General features: G+C 40.8%; 1 protein-coding gene and 1 pseudogene across 4 annotated transcripts in view; one reads left to right on the forward strand and one right to left on the reverse strand.

Moving 5' to 3' along the window:
• The window catches only part of SBF2 (SET binding factor 2), a 513,016-nt gene that overhangs the window by 440,789 nt on the left and 55,850 nt on the right, over positions 1-16,377 (reverse strand). The window lies entirely within an intron of this gene.
• Positions 4,561-6,403, forward strand: LOC136320679 (elongation factor 1-alpha 1-like; annotated as a pseudogene).

Consider the following 16,377-nt stretch of genomic DNA (forward strand, 5'->3'; position numbering starts at 1 on the left):
CTGCATCCCAGTCCAACGCTCTATCCACCATGCCACTGCCTGGTTAGGCTCTTGTTTTATTTTGACATAACAGTAGCATCATTTAAGTCCAATGATGAGAAATGTAAGCTTTTGAGAATCCAAATATAACATCATCTGCAAATGCAGACTCCACCCAAAAACAGTTAAATTAATCAATAAACTTATAAGATACAATGCCTACAAAAATCTGGTATGTTTCAAACAAAAACTAATTCATAGATACAGAGAACAAAGTTTCAAAAAGTACAAATTAGGCCTGACCAGGCAGTGGTGCAGTGGATAGAGCATCGGACTGGGATGCGGAAGACCCAGGTTCAAGACTCCAAGGTCCCCATCTTGAATGTGGACTCATCTGATTTTAGCAAAGCTCTACAGCTTGGACCCAAGGTCAATGGCTCGAGCAAGGGATTACTCGGTCTGCTGAAGGCCCATGGTCAAGGCACATATGAGAAAGCAATCAATGAACAACTAAGGTGTCACAATGAAGAATTGGTGCTTCTCATCTCTCTCCTTTCCTGTCTGTCCCTATCTGTCCCCCTCTCTGACTCTTTCTGCCTCTGTCACCAAAAAAAAAAAAAAAGTACAAATTAGTAGTTACAAAACAGTCACAGGGATGTAAAGTATAGCTTAAGGAATATAGTCAATAATATTGTAATAACTATGTATGTTTATCAGGGAGATCACTTCATAAATTATATAAATGTTTAACCATTTTGCTACACACCTGAAACTAAAATAAAATAATATTGAACATCAATTGTAATTGACAAATTTTTAAAAGTTCACATATATATTAACATACAGTTACTAGGGTCTTACTATAATGCATAAGAGGAGTTGCAGTAAACCATCCAAAAAGAAAACCTGTTATGTTTCTATACACTAATAATACATCAAAAGACCTAAAAATGGCCTGACCAGGCGGTGGCGCAGTGGATAGAGCGTCGGACTGGGATGCAGAGGACCCAGGTTCGAGACCCCCAAGGTTGCCAGCTTCAGCGCGGGCTCATCTGGTTTGAGCAAAATTCCACCAGCTTGAGCCCAAGGTCGCTGTCTCCAGCAAGGGGTTACTTGGTCTGCTATAGCCCCACAGTCCAAGGCACATATGAGAAAGCAATCAATGAACAACTAAGGTGCTGCAACAAAGAACTGATGCTTCTCATCTCTCTCCCTTCCTGTCTGTCTGTCCCTATTTGTCCCTCTCTCTGTCTCTGTCACCAAAAAAGAAGAAAAAGGAAAAAAAAAAGCCTATGGCTTAACATCAAACTTAATGGTTAAAAACTAAACGTTTTCCCACAAAATTCATAAAAAAGATTTTCACTATCATGACTTCTACTCAACACTATGCTTTTCCATCTCCCCCTCACTTCTCTCTCTCTCTCTCTCTCTCTCTCTCTCTCTCTCTTTTCTCCACTCCTCCTGCAGCCATTGCTCGATTAGAGTGAGTTGGCCCCAGGTGCTGACAATGACTCCATGGCCTCCGCCTCAGGTGCTAAAAAAATGGCTCAGGTCGCAAGAGAGCAAGGGCCCCAGATGGGCAAATCATTGCTTCCTGGTGGGCTTTCTGGGTGGATCCCAGTTGGGGCACATGTGAGAGTCTGTCTCTGCCTCCCCTCCTCTCACTTAAAAAAAAAAAAAGGATATAAGTATTTAACATTAGGTCATACTGGATTAGGGTGGGCCCTAACCCAATGACTAGTGCCCTGGTAAGAAAAAACAGGCACAAATACACAGGGAAAATACCATGTGAAGACAAAAGCAGAAACTAGAGTGTTGCAGCTACAAGTCAAAGAATTCCCAGGATCTCAGGCAACCACCAAAACCACCATAAAACAGACTCCTCAGGACCTTCCAGAAAAAACCAACCTGGCTGACACCTTGATTTCAGTCTTCTAATCTTTAAACCAGCAACAGTTAAATTCCACTGTTTTAAGCTATCCAATCTGTAGTATTTTGTTACAGTAGCCCTGGAACTAAAATATTTGGTATTAAATATTTCCATACTAACAGGTATTTGATTTTGTTGACATGAGAGAAAAACTTGAGAAAAAAAACTATTTTGTTACACTATCTACCAGTTCATCATAGGCCTCCTTTTTTTTGGGGGGGGGGCTATAGAGGATAAATTCAGTCCCATTTTCACATGATTGTCCTTCAAATGTTTGAACACAGGTAATAAAAAGTCTTGTCCCAGGCACCTCCGCCATGCCTTTCTCCAATGCCTAAGTGTCCCCTTTTCAACTCTATTTCCAACTTGTCTCACATATACCAATGTTATTTTTTTCTACATGGTTAAGAACGTGGCTTTTTTGGCCCTGGTCAGGTTGCTCAGTTGGTTAGAGCAGTGGTCCTCAACTCCCAGGCCGCGGATCAGTATCAGTCCGTGGGCCATTTGGTACCGGTCCACAGAGAAAGAATAAATAACTTACATTATTTCCGTTTTATTTATATTTAAGTCTGAACGATGTTTTATTTTTAAAAAATGACCAGATTCCCTCTGTTACATTCGTCTAAGACTCACTCTTGACGCTTGTCTCGGTCACGTGATACATTTATCTGTCCCACCCTAAAGGCCGGTCTGTGAAAGTATTTTCTGACATTAAACTGGTTCGTGGCCCAAAAAAGGTTGAGGACCACTGGGTTAGAGCATCGCCTTGACATGCTAAGGTTGTGGTTTCGATCCCCAATCAGGGAACTGTGGAGGAACAGTAAATTAAAAAAAATATATGGGTCCTGGCCGGTTGGCTCAGCGGTAGAGCATCGGCCTGGCGTGCAGGAGTCCCGGGTTCGATTCCCGGCCAGGGCACACAGGAGAAGCGCCCATATGCTTCTCCACCCCTCCCCCTCTCCTTCCTCTCTGTCTTTCTCTTCCCCTCCCGCAGCCGAGGCTCCATTGGAGCAAAGTTGGCCTGGGCGCTGAGGATAGCTCTGTGACCTCTGCCTCAGGCACTAGAATGGCTCTGGATGCAACAGAGAGACGCCCCAGAGGGGCAGAGCATCGCTCCCTGGTGGGCATGCCGGACGGATCCCGGTTGGGCACATGCGGGAGTCTGTCTGACTGCCTCCCCATTTCCAGCTTTGGAAAAATGAAAAAAAAATAAAAATGAAAAAAATATATATATGAATTTGAACTCAACTGAACATGAACAATAGGATCATAAAAAATGGTTACAAGAATGACTAAGTCATTTACTCAAAGTGGGATAAGATGTATTGCTGTCCCTGAGGCCGCTTCAGGTTTTCCCTGAGGCCAGGAAGGATGTTCTTATCTCTTGATTGTGGTAACCTTTCTTTGTTCCTAGAAGCTATGCATGAAGGGCCCTCATGTAATGGCATCCAGCCAAAATTCTCCCATAAAATAGGTAGGGTCTCAGACTGTCCCTTAAGTTCTACAGCAGGGGTGGTCAACCTTTTTATACCTATCGCCCATTTTTATATCTCTGTTAGTAGTAAAATTTTCTAACCGCCCACCGGTTCCACAGTAATGATGATTTATTTATTTTTAATTTTTATTTTATTTATTCATTTTAGAGAGACAGAGAGAGAGAAGAGAGAGAGACAGGGGGAGGAGCTGGAAGCATCAACTCCCATATGTGCCTTGACCAGGCAAGCCCAGGGTTTCGAACCGGCGACCTCAGCATTTCCAGGTCGACGCTTTATCCACTGCGCCACCACAGGTCAGGCAGTAATGATGATTTATAAAGTACGGAAGTAACTTTACTTTATAAAATTTATAAAGCAGAGTTATAGCAGTTAAAGCATATAATAATTACTTACCAAGTACTTTATGTCGGATTTTTGCTAAGTTTGGCAGAATAAATCTTTATAAAACAACTTACTATAGTTAAATCTATCTTTTTATTTATACTATGGTTGCTCCGCTACCACCCACCATGAAAGCTGGAACATCCACTAGTGGGCGGTAGGGACCAGGTTGACTACCACAGCTCTACAGAGAAATCTTCCTCACTGATGCACACAACTGCATGGCCAGCTTTGGAGCCCAGGCTGAGGCTTCCTGGTCTGGTGATGTGTTCCTTCAGTTTGGTAAGATTTGTACATACTCATAATTCTCTCTTTCTAAGTCTATTGCTTTAATTAGCTATTACTCTAGAGCGCAGGCTGATGTTTCTTGGTCTGGTGATATGTAGCTTATTTTGTGTTTATTACACTAAGCTTTCCTTTTATTCTACTTTAGGTTACATAAGTTCAAACCCCTTTTGACTTTGCCTTAATTATTCTTATTATTGTTATTAATCATAATAAATTTCCCCCTAAAATCCATCTGTGAGTAACTGGCTCTCTGTATCGATCCTCCTGCACAACACAGGCACATATAAGAGTCAACTAATGATGGCATGAATAAGTAGAACAGCTAATCAATGTTTCTCTCTTTTTCTCTCCCTTCCCCTCTCTCTTAAAATCAATAAATAAAAATCAAAAGAAAGATTTCAAATTGTAAAAAGAACATGGCTTTTCATAATGGGTTTGACATCAGAACACAGGAGTCATGAAAACCACCAGTAAATCAAAGCCAGAATGGGAAAGGAAAAGATTCATATCAACATTGTCATAATTAGAGACATGGGTTCTTGTAAGTCTACCACTACTAGCCAGCTGATATACAAATGTGGTGGGATCAACAAAAGAACCATCAAAAAAGTCAAGAAGGAGGCTGATAAGATGGGGAAGGGCTCCTTCAAGTATGCCTGGGTCTTGAATAAACTAAAAGCTAACTGAGAGTATGGTATCACCATTGATATCTCCCTGTGGAAATTTGAGGTATTATGTAAACATTACTGATGCTCCAGGACACAAGAGCCTTTATAAAAAACATGAGGGCCCGGGCCAGTCAGCTCAATGGATAGAGCGTTGGCCCAGTGTGTGAACATCCTGGGTTTGATCCTGGTCAGGGTACACATGAGAAGCGACCATCTGCTTCTCTTCCCCTCATGCTTCCGCTTCTTCCTCTTTTTCCCTCTCACAGGCAGCGGCTTGGTTGATTCGAGTATCAAGCATCAGCCCCAGACGGGGGTTGCTGGGTAAATCCTGATCAGGGTGCATGCGGGAGTCTACCTCCCCTCCTCCCATATTTAAAAAAAAATGATTACAGACACACCTCAGGCTGATTGTGCTGTCCTGATTATTGCAGCTGGTGTTAGTGAATTTGAAACAGGTATCCCCAAGAATGTGCAGATCCTTGAGCATGCTTTTCTGGCTTACACACTGGGTGTAAAACAACTGATTATTGGTGTTAACAAAATGGATTCCACTGAACCACCCTATAGCCAGAAGAGATATGAGGAAATTGTTAAAGAAATCAGCACCTACAGGCCCTGGCCAGTTGCTCAGTCGGTTATAGCAAAGTCCCAAAACACCAATGGTGTGGGTTCATTCCCCAGTCAGGGCACATACAGGAAGCAACCAATGAATGTACAACCAAGTGGAACAATAAATGAATGCTTCTCTCTCTCGCCCCCTCTCTCCCTCTCTGTTGCTCTAAAATCATCAATTTTAAAAAAAAAGTCAGCACTTACATTAAGAAAATTGGCTACAACCCTGACACAGTAGCATTCGTGCCAGTGTCTAGTTGGAATGGTGACAACATGCTGAAGCCAAGTGCTAGCATGCTTGGTTCAAGTGATCAAATGATGAAAAGCAACCCACAAAGATGGCAATGCCAGTGGAACCACACTGCTTGAAGCTCTGGATTGCATCCTGCCACCAACTCGTCCAACTGACAGAACCCTGTGTCTGCCCCTTCAGGATGTCTACAAAATTGACAGTATTGGTACTGTCCCTGTGGAAAAAGTGGAGACTGGCACTCAAACCAGGCATGGAGGTTACCTTTGATCCAGTCAGCGTTACAACTAAAGTAAAGGCTGTTGAAATTCCTCATGAAGCTTTGAGTGAAACTCTTCCTGGGGACGTGAGCTTCAATATCAAGAACGTGTCTATCAAAGACGTTTGTCGTGGCAATGTGGCTGGTGACAGCAAAAATGACCCACCACTGGAAGCAGCTAGCTTCCCAGCTCAGATGGTTACCCAGGCCACAGCAGTGCTGGATAAGCACCTGTGCTGGATTGTCAGCCAGCTCACAGTGCTTGCAAATTTGCTGAGCTGAAGAAGATTGATAGTAGTTCTGAGAAAAAGCTGGACGATGGCCCAAGTTGTTAAAATCTGGTGATGCTGCCATGGTCGATAAGGCTCCTGGCAAGCCCACATGTATTGAGAGCTTCTCTGACTATACTCCTCTAGGCTATTTTGCTGTTTGTGACATGAGTCAGACAGTTGCTGTGGTGTCATCAAAGCAGTGGACAAGAAGGCTGCTAGGGCCAGCAAAGTCACCAAATCTGCCCAGAAAGCTCAGAAGGCTAAATGAATCTTTTCCCCAATACCTGCCACCCAGTCTTAATCAGAGGTAGAATAGTCTCAGAACTGTTTGTCTCAATTGGCCATTTAAATTTAATAGTAAAAGACTGGTTAATGATTACAATGCATCCTAAAACCTTCAGAAGGCAAGGAGAATGTTTTGTGGACCATTTGGTTTTATGTGTATGTGACAGTTTTTAAGTTATTAGTTTTTAAACTCAGTAATTTATAAGGGAAACAACTTGATCAAAAATCTGTCACAGAATTTTGAGACCCATTAAAACAAAGCTTAATGAGAAGCCTGCATGTTCTTTTGGTCAATAGTGTAACTTTCTATTATACTACGTAGGTAAGGCTTAAGAGTTGCCCATAACCTATTTCTGATGTTATATCTGCTGATACTTTAGAATTGAATAATTCTGATAATGATTTTTTCTGAGTGGGAACTTTGGATTTTTTCACTTTGTCTTAAGGGGAGGAATCATCCGTTTACACAGCAAAAAGCTACAAGAGGGAGTCTGTTGGTGCAATACTAAAAAAGATAGATAAGCAAAGAGTAACTTTATATGTAAGCTAGTTTATAAAGGTCAAATTCTGTTACATTGATATTGAGTAAATTTGTTGGTATGTCAAATTTTAGTTTTTCAATTTTATTGAAATGTGAATTCACATTTACAAATACTGAGGTATCTTAAAGAACCTAAAATGAGGCTTAAATAGTATTGAGCACTACAGTTAATTGTATCCAGATTCTAGAAAAAATAATGATACTGGGGAAATAAAAAAGAAAAGAACTTGGACTCAGGATCCACACCACTCTCATTCTAATCCAGTTCAACCATTTACCTGCTACGTGCCCCGGGGAGAACTGCATTACCTCTCTGGGCTTCATTTTTTCCCATATATAAAACAGAGACACTATTAGCTTACTCTTAGGAGTTTTTGTGAAGAAAAAATATGAATCAATATACCTTTAGTGTTTCAAAAAGTATTTGGCACATGGTAAACACCATATAAATATTGATGATGATGATGATGATCATAGGAGTGTGTGTGCCAGTTTGACTAGTACTCAAAGCTAAATACAATACAGTGGTACCTTGAGATACGAGCAGACCAACATACAGTTTTTTTAAGATACGAGCTGCGACTCGGTCCATATTTTTGTTCGAGATTCAAGCAAAGTTCCGAGATATGGGTCGTGATTTGGAAAGCTGCCACTAGTTGGCACGCTGGCGCACAGGTCCAGTATCGGCAGCACAACACCATCATCTCATTCTTTCTCACATTACCCACAGAATCAAGTCGAATCTCGTGCTCCTCTACCTCTCACCCAACACGACTTCAATCTTGCAACCTATGGATCAGCAAGTCATCTCCAACCTTACAAAACTTTACACAAAGCACTTGTTCTGCTGCTGCTTTGAGGTGACTGAGAATACAATTCTAATCCTTCGAGAGTTTTGGAAAGATCACTACGACATTATGATATGTTTACGAATTATTGACTTGGCATGGCAAGAGGTTACAAGAAGAACCTTGAACTCGGCATGGAAAGAGTTATGGCCTGATGTTGTTGCAGACAGGGACTTCGAAGGATTCGAACCAGAGACCAAGACTGAGGTAGAAGCGTTGGAGGAGACTGTGTCCCTCGGAAAGTCAATGGGTCTGGAGGCAGATGAGGGTGATGTAAACTAGCTCATTGAGGAACACGAGGAGGAACTCTCAACTGAGGAGTTGAAGGAGCTACAGATGATGCAACATACGGAGCTTCTGAAAGAAATTATAGTGAGGAGGAGGTAGAGTCAGAGGAAGTGATTTCTATAAGTGAAATTAAAGACATGCTGGCAATGTGGGAGAAGCTTTCAAGTTTCATTGAAAAGAAACACCCAGAAAAAGTTTCAACTGGTCGTGCTTCAACACTTTTTAATGACACTTGTTTGTCACGTTTTTGTAACATTTTAAAAGGCAGGCAAAAGCAAACCTCTTTGGATAGATTTTTATTCAAAAATTCCTGCAAGTGAAAGTGCTGAAAGTGCAGCCAAAAAGGCAAAAACAGGTGATGATTAAATGAAAAATATGTAATGTTAAGCTTAGGTTAAGTTTAAAGATAAGAAAGTGCATTTTTACAATTAAGTTTTTGTGGTTTCGTTTTAAGTAAAGAAAGTGCAGTTTTAGTTTTGTTTAAAGAAAATGAAGTTTTAGTTTACATTTAGTGCTAAGAAAGTGCAATTTTAGTTTACATGTCTACAGTGCCTGCATCCCTCCCACCCTCCCTCTTCCTCCTCCGTTCACCTCCATTAGCCACACTCATCTGTCTCCAAGGTAAGAATACAGTACTATAAATAACTTTTTTCTTTTATTTCATATATTTTGTTATGCATTGGTAAAGTATACATGTGTGTTTCTTAATTAAAAACATGTCTTTTTTCATAATTTAGGATGGTTTGGGGATGTTTCACAGGGCTGGAACAGATTAAATCTATTTCAGTTATTTTAAATGGGAGAGATTTGTTTGATATACGATTTGACTGATTTACAAACTGGGTTACAGAAGGAATTAAACTCATATCTCAGAGTACCACTGTACTTGAGATTACTGAGAAGATCACCTTAAGGGAAATGACTGATAGTACTTACAGCTAAATACAATACTTGAAATTACTGAGAATATAACCTTAGGTGAAATGACTGATAGTACTCAGAGCTAAATACAACACTTAAGAGTATTGAGAATATCACCTTAGGGGAAATGACTGAAGCAAAAGGACAACTGCTAGAAAATCAGAACTTCCTGATCTTTCTGGTACGTATAACTGACTCATCTTAACAGGGCAGAAGCTGATCAACAGAAATATTCCTGTTCATAGGTAAAATAAAGACAAAGGTCATATTCAACTTGCAGGTCCCAGGATTTCCATCCTTGATTTATAAAAATGTGCTTCTTAGCAAATGCTAGTTTTTAAATGTTTTCTTGTTCACCAAAAGATTTGTTATAATGACAAAATAACCAGAAAAATCAAAGCCTAACAAAATAAATAGGTCTAATTGTGCAAGTATAGACCAATTTTGAAAGGATAAGAAAAATAAAAACTGTTCACAAACTGAAAAGAAAGCATGCAGGAAATCATTCCACAAAAGGCTTTCATATTTGATCCATTTAGAAATTAATCAAAGAGGTCTATGTATTTCAACTAAAACAAGCCTTTTTGTGGTTATTCAAAAATTTAGGTAAGAATGTAATGTGATTTCCCAACTTTGCAGTATAATCCCCTATTATTCAAAAGGTTTATTTGAAACACAAAATATTTTCCAGAGTTAATTTACCAAAGAGCCCACAAACTTTTACAGAAATTCAAAAGAATATACAGTGGTACCTTGCCACACGAGCAATTTGAGAGATGAGCAGTCACTCACGGGATTTTTTGCTTTAAATCACGAGCGGATAAATCATGAGTGTTGGGCAAATGAGTTTGTAAATTTGTGTTGAGCCTGACCAGGCAGTGGCGCAGTGGATAGAGCATCAGACTGGGATGCGGAAGATCCAGGTTCAAGACCTCGAGGTCCCCAGCTTGAGTGCAGACTCATCTGATTTGAGCAAAGCTCACCAGCTTGGACCTAAGATCGCTGGCTCGAGCAAGGGGTTACTCGGTCTGCTGAAGGCCCACGGTCAAGGCACATATGAGAAAGCAATCAATGAACAACTACGGTGCTGCAATGAAAAACTAATGATTGATGCTTCTCATCTCTCTCCATTCCTATCTGTCCCTATCTATCCCTCTCTCTGACTCTCTGTCTCTGTAAAAATAAATAATAAATAAATAAATAAATAAGAAAGAGAGAGAGAGAGAGAAAGAAAGAGAAAGAAAGAAAGAAAGAAAGAAAGAGAAAGAAAGAAAGAAAGAAAGAAAGAAAGAAAGAAAGAAAGAAAGAAAGAAAGAAAGAAAGAAAGAAAGAAAGAAAGAAAGAAATTTGTATTGAGTTTGCTCACTTTTATTGTTAAAAATTGTGCTGGGCAGTCACATGTGTGCTTGCCCTCAGAGCAGGGCAGTTGATTGCAAATTGCGGATTACCTTACTGCTTGGGAGGGGCCATTGTTATGCTAATGTTGGCTGGAGGAGAGGTTTTGGCACCAGAAAAGTTTTGAAGAGAGAAGGAGGAAGAGAAGCCATGATGCCAGAGTGAGAGCAGAGAGGATGCAGAGTGCTAAAGGAGGAGCCAAGATGGCAGGGAAAGAGAGAGAAGCCAAGATGGCAGGGTGCTGAAGGAGAAGCCAGTTTGTGCAGAGAGGAGAAGGGAGAAAGTGTGCAGATGTGGAACTAGGGGTGACTGAGACTGGGGGGGGGGGGCTTTAATTCTAGGAGAAACCAGAAAAGATTCTCCTGGCTATGGAACCATAGTATGTGTAAGTGGCTTTGGGAGCTCGTCGGCCAGCACGAGACTTGAATAAAGGAATGGCCCACCATTTTTTGGCTCCACTGTTTCTTCACCGTGTGCCTAAATCTAATGGGAACCTACATGTGTATGGCCATAACAGCCGCGACTACCGGCCATACGTTTGGCATAGTTTGCGGCTGAATTTGGATCAGATAGATAGGTATGGAGCCACCGCCACCCTTGAAGAGTGGAGTAGAGGACTGGTTGTTGTTATGGTTCCTCATGGCTGTCCTTTTGGGGACCGTGGGCTGGCTGATTTTTACAGCCCTGTGTGAGGAAACTGAAAGCTCTGTGCAAGAGGCTGCCCAAGGCCTGCCAACCGAGGAGCGGAAGGAGTTGGAATGGCCATGGGAGAAAGAAATGCAGATCCTGGAACTAGAGCAAGCGCTGCAGAAGGAGGCCGACCGGGTTCTTGAGTTGCACCTGGAAATGGAGCAGTCTCTGGAGAAGAAATTACAGGTTTGTGACTTGCAGTTTGCCCTGGAAGTTGTGGAGAGCCAGCAGCCACAGGAGCCTAAGCTGGAGCAGTTCAGCAGAGTGGGTCTGAGTCAGCAGGAGCAGGCGTTTTCAACTCCTCTTCTGAGGATGAGGAAACTGGAGCTGAAGTTGCTGTCTCAACACACCAGAAGGTAAAAGCCCAGCAGCAAAGATTACCTACTAAGCCCCTGGGAAGTTTGCTACGATTATAGGACATAAGGGTGGATGGCAGCATGCTCTCTAGAGCAGAGGTGGAAATGTTGGCTGCCATTGCCATGTGCTCCCCCTTGGGGCAGTGTCTTAAGAGCTGCCAGGACGGCAGGGATGAGGGGGGAGGCCTGAGGCCCCATGTGTGTGGACTGACTCTTAGACTATGACCAGAGGGGACACTAGCTCCCTTGTTGGGTGAACATGTGGCTTTTGCACAATATGAGAGACCCTGATGGAGGAGAGAACAGGTCGGGTTGAAACTGTATGACTTACGCTGTTGCTGTAATTTGTTTGTGTGATGTGCCTAATTCCTTGCACAGGAATGCCTGTGGCGTGAATAGCAAAGTAAGCAAAGGGGTGGAATATTAGGCAAATGAGTTTGTAAAATTATGTTTTTTGAATTTGCTCACTTTTATTGTTAAAAATGGCGCTGGGCATCTGTCTGTGAAATTGCTAATTACTACCTTCCTGCTTGGGAAGGGCCACTGTTATGCTAATGTCTCCTCCCCCTCTGCCAGCATCTTAGCCTGACCTCGAAGGTAAATACACTTCATAAACCAGTTTCTTTTTTTTTAACTTTTTTTATTATTTTATTTATTCATTTTTAGAGAAGACAGAGAGAGGGAGAGAGAGAGACAGGAGAGAGAGACAGAGAGAGAAGGGGGGAGGAGCTGGAAGCATCAACTCCCATATGTGCCTTGACCAGGCAAGCCCAGGGTTTTGAACTGGCGACCTCAGCATTTCCAGGTCAACGCCTTATCCACTGTGCCACCACAGGTCAGGCAATCAGTTTATTTCTTTACATTCTCTCTTATTATGTGTGTGTGTGTGTATATTTGTTATTTATAAAGTACATTTCCTTATTTAAAAGTATATAAAATAAAACAAAAAATTCATGTGGTATTTGGGGGCCAAGCAGATTAATTGCATTCTCATTAATTTAAATGGAGAAATTCAATTTGACACATGAGCAAACTGAGTCATGAGCTCAGCCATGAAACAAATTAAACTCGTGTGTCAAGGTACCACTGAATTTAAAAACTGAACAGAATACACAAAGAACAAGGTATATCATTTATAAAATGATAAGTCAACAGCATCGACACAAGTACAGTCTCAAACTCGTAATTCAATGATAATGTAGAAATCTAGTTACTTAGATAAGAAATGTAAAGATTACACAAAACAGAAGAGTACAAATTGAAATTAAAACTGTGATTTAGCATTTTGATAAAAGTTCTTTAGATTGCATCTTCTTACTGAATAAAAGTATCTTCTTTAATAGCAATAAAGGAAGAACTATTGACAGTATAAGATGCTGTATAAACTATACAGTTGTGTATCAATATTTTAAATAAGAAAACCTTATCAACTCTAGATCTCCACATGTCTATCCAATGTGCCCACACCCCAGCATCACTCACAATCACTCTTTTTTTTTTTTTTTTTTAAACACTTTATTCAACTTTCAGAGAGGAGAGAGAGATAGAGATAGAGAGAGAGAGAACGGGAAAGAGCAGAAAGCATCAACTCCCATATGTGCCTTGACCAGGCAAGCCCAGGGTTTCAAACCAGCGACCTCAGTGTTCCGGGTTGATGTTTTATCCCACTGCGCCACCACAGGTCAGGCACAATCACTCTTAACAGTTGAAACTCTCATCGCCTTTCACCTGGATGATAGCAGCAGTCTCTCCCTGCTTCCTATTTCTCTTCACTCCAGCATATTCAACCTTCTGGTAATATGAAAATTAGCTCTGCAAAAATCAAAGTTCATCATGCTAACTCTCATGATCAAAATAATAAAATAATTCTCCCCCTGACTACGTAATAGTCCAAGTCATTACTTTAGGGACTTCCACATTACCAAGGTGGGAGTAACAGGCTGAGATTACCATCCAATCAGCAGAAACTAAAAAAATGACAAAATTATATTAAACAATGGTTTTTCAGACACTGACATCAGACAGTTAAGGACAATAATTAAATTCTGAGAAAAAGTAGTCTGACCTGTGGTGGCGCAGTGGATAGAGCATTGACCTGGAATGCTGGGGTTGCCGGTTCGATACCCTGCACTTGCCTGGTCTAGGGCACATGTGGGAGTTGAAGCTTCCTGCTCCTCCCCCCCTTTCTCTCTCTCTCTCTCCTCTCAAAATGAATAAATAAAAAATAAAAAATAAATTCTGAGAAAAAGTAAAATTAAGTGAACCTACAACTGCCCCAACTTACTTCCTGGTGAGAATTTCAAGACTAGAGGACAGGAAGGGGGAATCCAAGTGTAGTCCAGCAGCACTCTGAGCTGAAAGCCATTAAATTGGGTGCCCAGAAAAATTAAGGAGGTTAGAATTCACAGGAAAGAGTTCCAAAAAAGGGAGATCAATAGGAAAAGAGAAGCCTGGTGCTTTTAGAGGATCTACTTGAGTCTTCCATTGAGTATTGATTAGTACTTGAATGTACTAGGAAAACCATGTGAGGCCAGGGAGTGAAACCCATGAAAGAAAGAGAGAGAACTACCCACAGAGATCACATAAGACCAGGAATAATTTGTGCTGCAATAACTAAGAGTAAAAAAAACTGCCTTAATTCCCTGGGCCTCAAGCAGAGAATTCAGAAGGGTATTGCCTCAATAGGGTGGAAAAAAATCAGTCCTAGACTAAACACTGCTGTGGGCCCACCTACCTAACAAAAAAATGAAAAACAAGCCTCAAAAAAAAAAATCAAGATATTTCCAAGTGATTTAATTACATCCCAGGACACAGTTCAAGAATATTTGTAGGAAAACAAAAATATAACATCCAGCCAAAAACCAAGAGGCATGAAATGAAGCAGAAAAGTGTAAGGCATAATGAGGAGAAAAATCAATTAATTGAAATAAATCCCAAACTGATACATATGATAAAATTAGTAGATAAGAACATTCAAACTTATTATAACTGTGTTGCATGTTTTCAGAAACAGAGACATGACAAATACACTGAACAGAATAAATTAGACACTACAGAAAAAATGATCAATGAATTTGAAGTTATAAATAACAACAGAAATTCTGCAAAATGAAACAGAGACAGGACTGAAAAATACACTCTAAGTCCAATGATCAACTCAACAAATGCCAAACACATATACATACAAAGAAGAAAACTACACCAAGGTACACTGTAGTCACATTACTTTAAAAAGATACAAAGAAAAAAATCTGAAAAACAACTGGAGAAAAAAAGACATTAAGTTCAGAGTAACAAAGATAAGAATCACAGCAGAATTCTCATAATAAACAATGCAAAGCAGAAGACAGTGGAGTCACAGCTTTACAATATTGAAAGAAGAAAGTGTCAACTCAACATTTTTGATTCCTCTAGATCTGAGATTCTTCTCTCCCATGAAGAGATATCAGACACCCCAACATGGGGAACATCCTCTGCAAAGTAGGCAGCACCAGCATGGACCAGTGGGGGAGGGAGGGAAACTAAGCAGACTGTAACATCACAAAAGCTCTGAACGTTAAACTGCCACTGGAACAACTCACAATGATAGGCCATAAACTATGTATTAAATTTAAACAGAATGACTAAGCACTGGCCGGTTGGCTCAGTGGTAGAGTGTCGGCCTGGCGTGCAGAAGTCCCGGGTTCGATTCCCAGCCAGGGCACACAGGAGAGGTGCCCATCTGCTTCTCCACCCCTCCCCCTCTCCTTCCTCTCTGTCTCTCTCTTCCCCTCCCACAGCCAAGGCTCCATTCAAGCAAAGATGGCCCGGGCGCTGGGGATGGCTCCTTGGCCTCTGCCCCAGGCGCTAGAGTGGCTCTGGTCGCAACAGAGCGACACCCCGGAGGGGCAGAGCATCGCCCCCTGGTGGGCAGAGCATCGCCCCCTGGTGGGCGTGCCGGGTGGATCCCGGTCGGGCGCATGCGGGAGTCTGTCTGACTGTCTCTCCCCGTTTCCAGCTTCAGAAAAATACAAAAAAATAATAATAATAAATAAAATAAATAAAATAAACAGAATGACTAAGTTAGTAGTATAAAAAGTCCAGGATGTAATTTAAAAAAAAAAATCACCCATTATACCAGGAACCAGGAAAATCAATACCTAAATGAGAAAGGCAATCATCCGATACCAACATAGACATAAATCAAATGATGGAATATCTGACAAGAATTCTGAAACACTGTCATAAAAATTCATCAACAATCACAAATTCTCTTCAAACAAGTGAAAAATATAAAACAGCAAAGAAACAGAAGTTATAATCAAACAAAAATTCTAAAAAATAAATAAAATAGCCAAAATAAAAATCTCAGTTGATGAATTTAATAGAATACTAGAGATGGCATAGCATAGAATTAGTGAACTTTAGGAGAAATCAAAAGATTTTACCCAATCTGAACAACTAAGAGAAAATAAATCAAAATAGAAAGAACAGACTATTGGGACCATAACAAATTATCTAATATTTGTACACTAGAGCAGTGGTTCCCAACCTTTTTTGGGCCATGGACCAGTTTAATGTCAGAAAATATTTTCATGGACCGGCCTTTAGGGTGGGACGGATAAATGTATCACGTGACTGAGACAAGCGTCAAGAGTGAGTCTTAGATGAATGTAACAGAGGGAATCTGGTCATTTTTTAAAAATAAAACATCATTCAGACTTAAATATAAATAAAACGGAAATAATGTAAGTTATTTATTCTTTCTCTGTGGACCAGTACCAAATGGCCCATGGACCGTTATCGGTCCATGGCCCGGGGGTTGGGGACCACTGCACTAGAGTACTAGATGAAGAAGAGAAGTGGGATGGAATAAATATTAAGAGATAATAGTGGCTAAAATATTCCCAAATTTGGCAAAGCACCAAAAAAAAAAAAA

Source organism: Saccopteryx bilineata, chromosome 1 (genome assembly GCF_036850765.1).
Source record: "Saccopteryx bilineata isolate mSacBil1 chromosome 1, mSacBil1_pri_phased_curated, whole genome shotgun sequence".
Classification (NCBI taxonomy): domain Eukaryota; kingdom Metazoa; phylum Chordata; class Mammalia; order Chiroptera; family Emballonuridae; genus Saccopteryx; species Saccopteryx bilineata.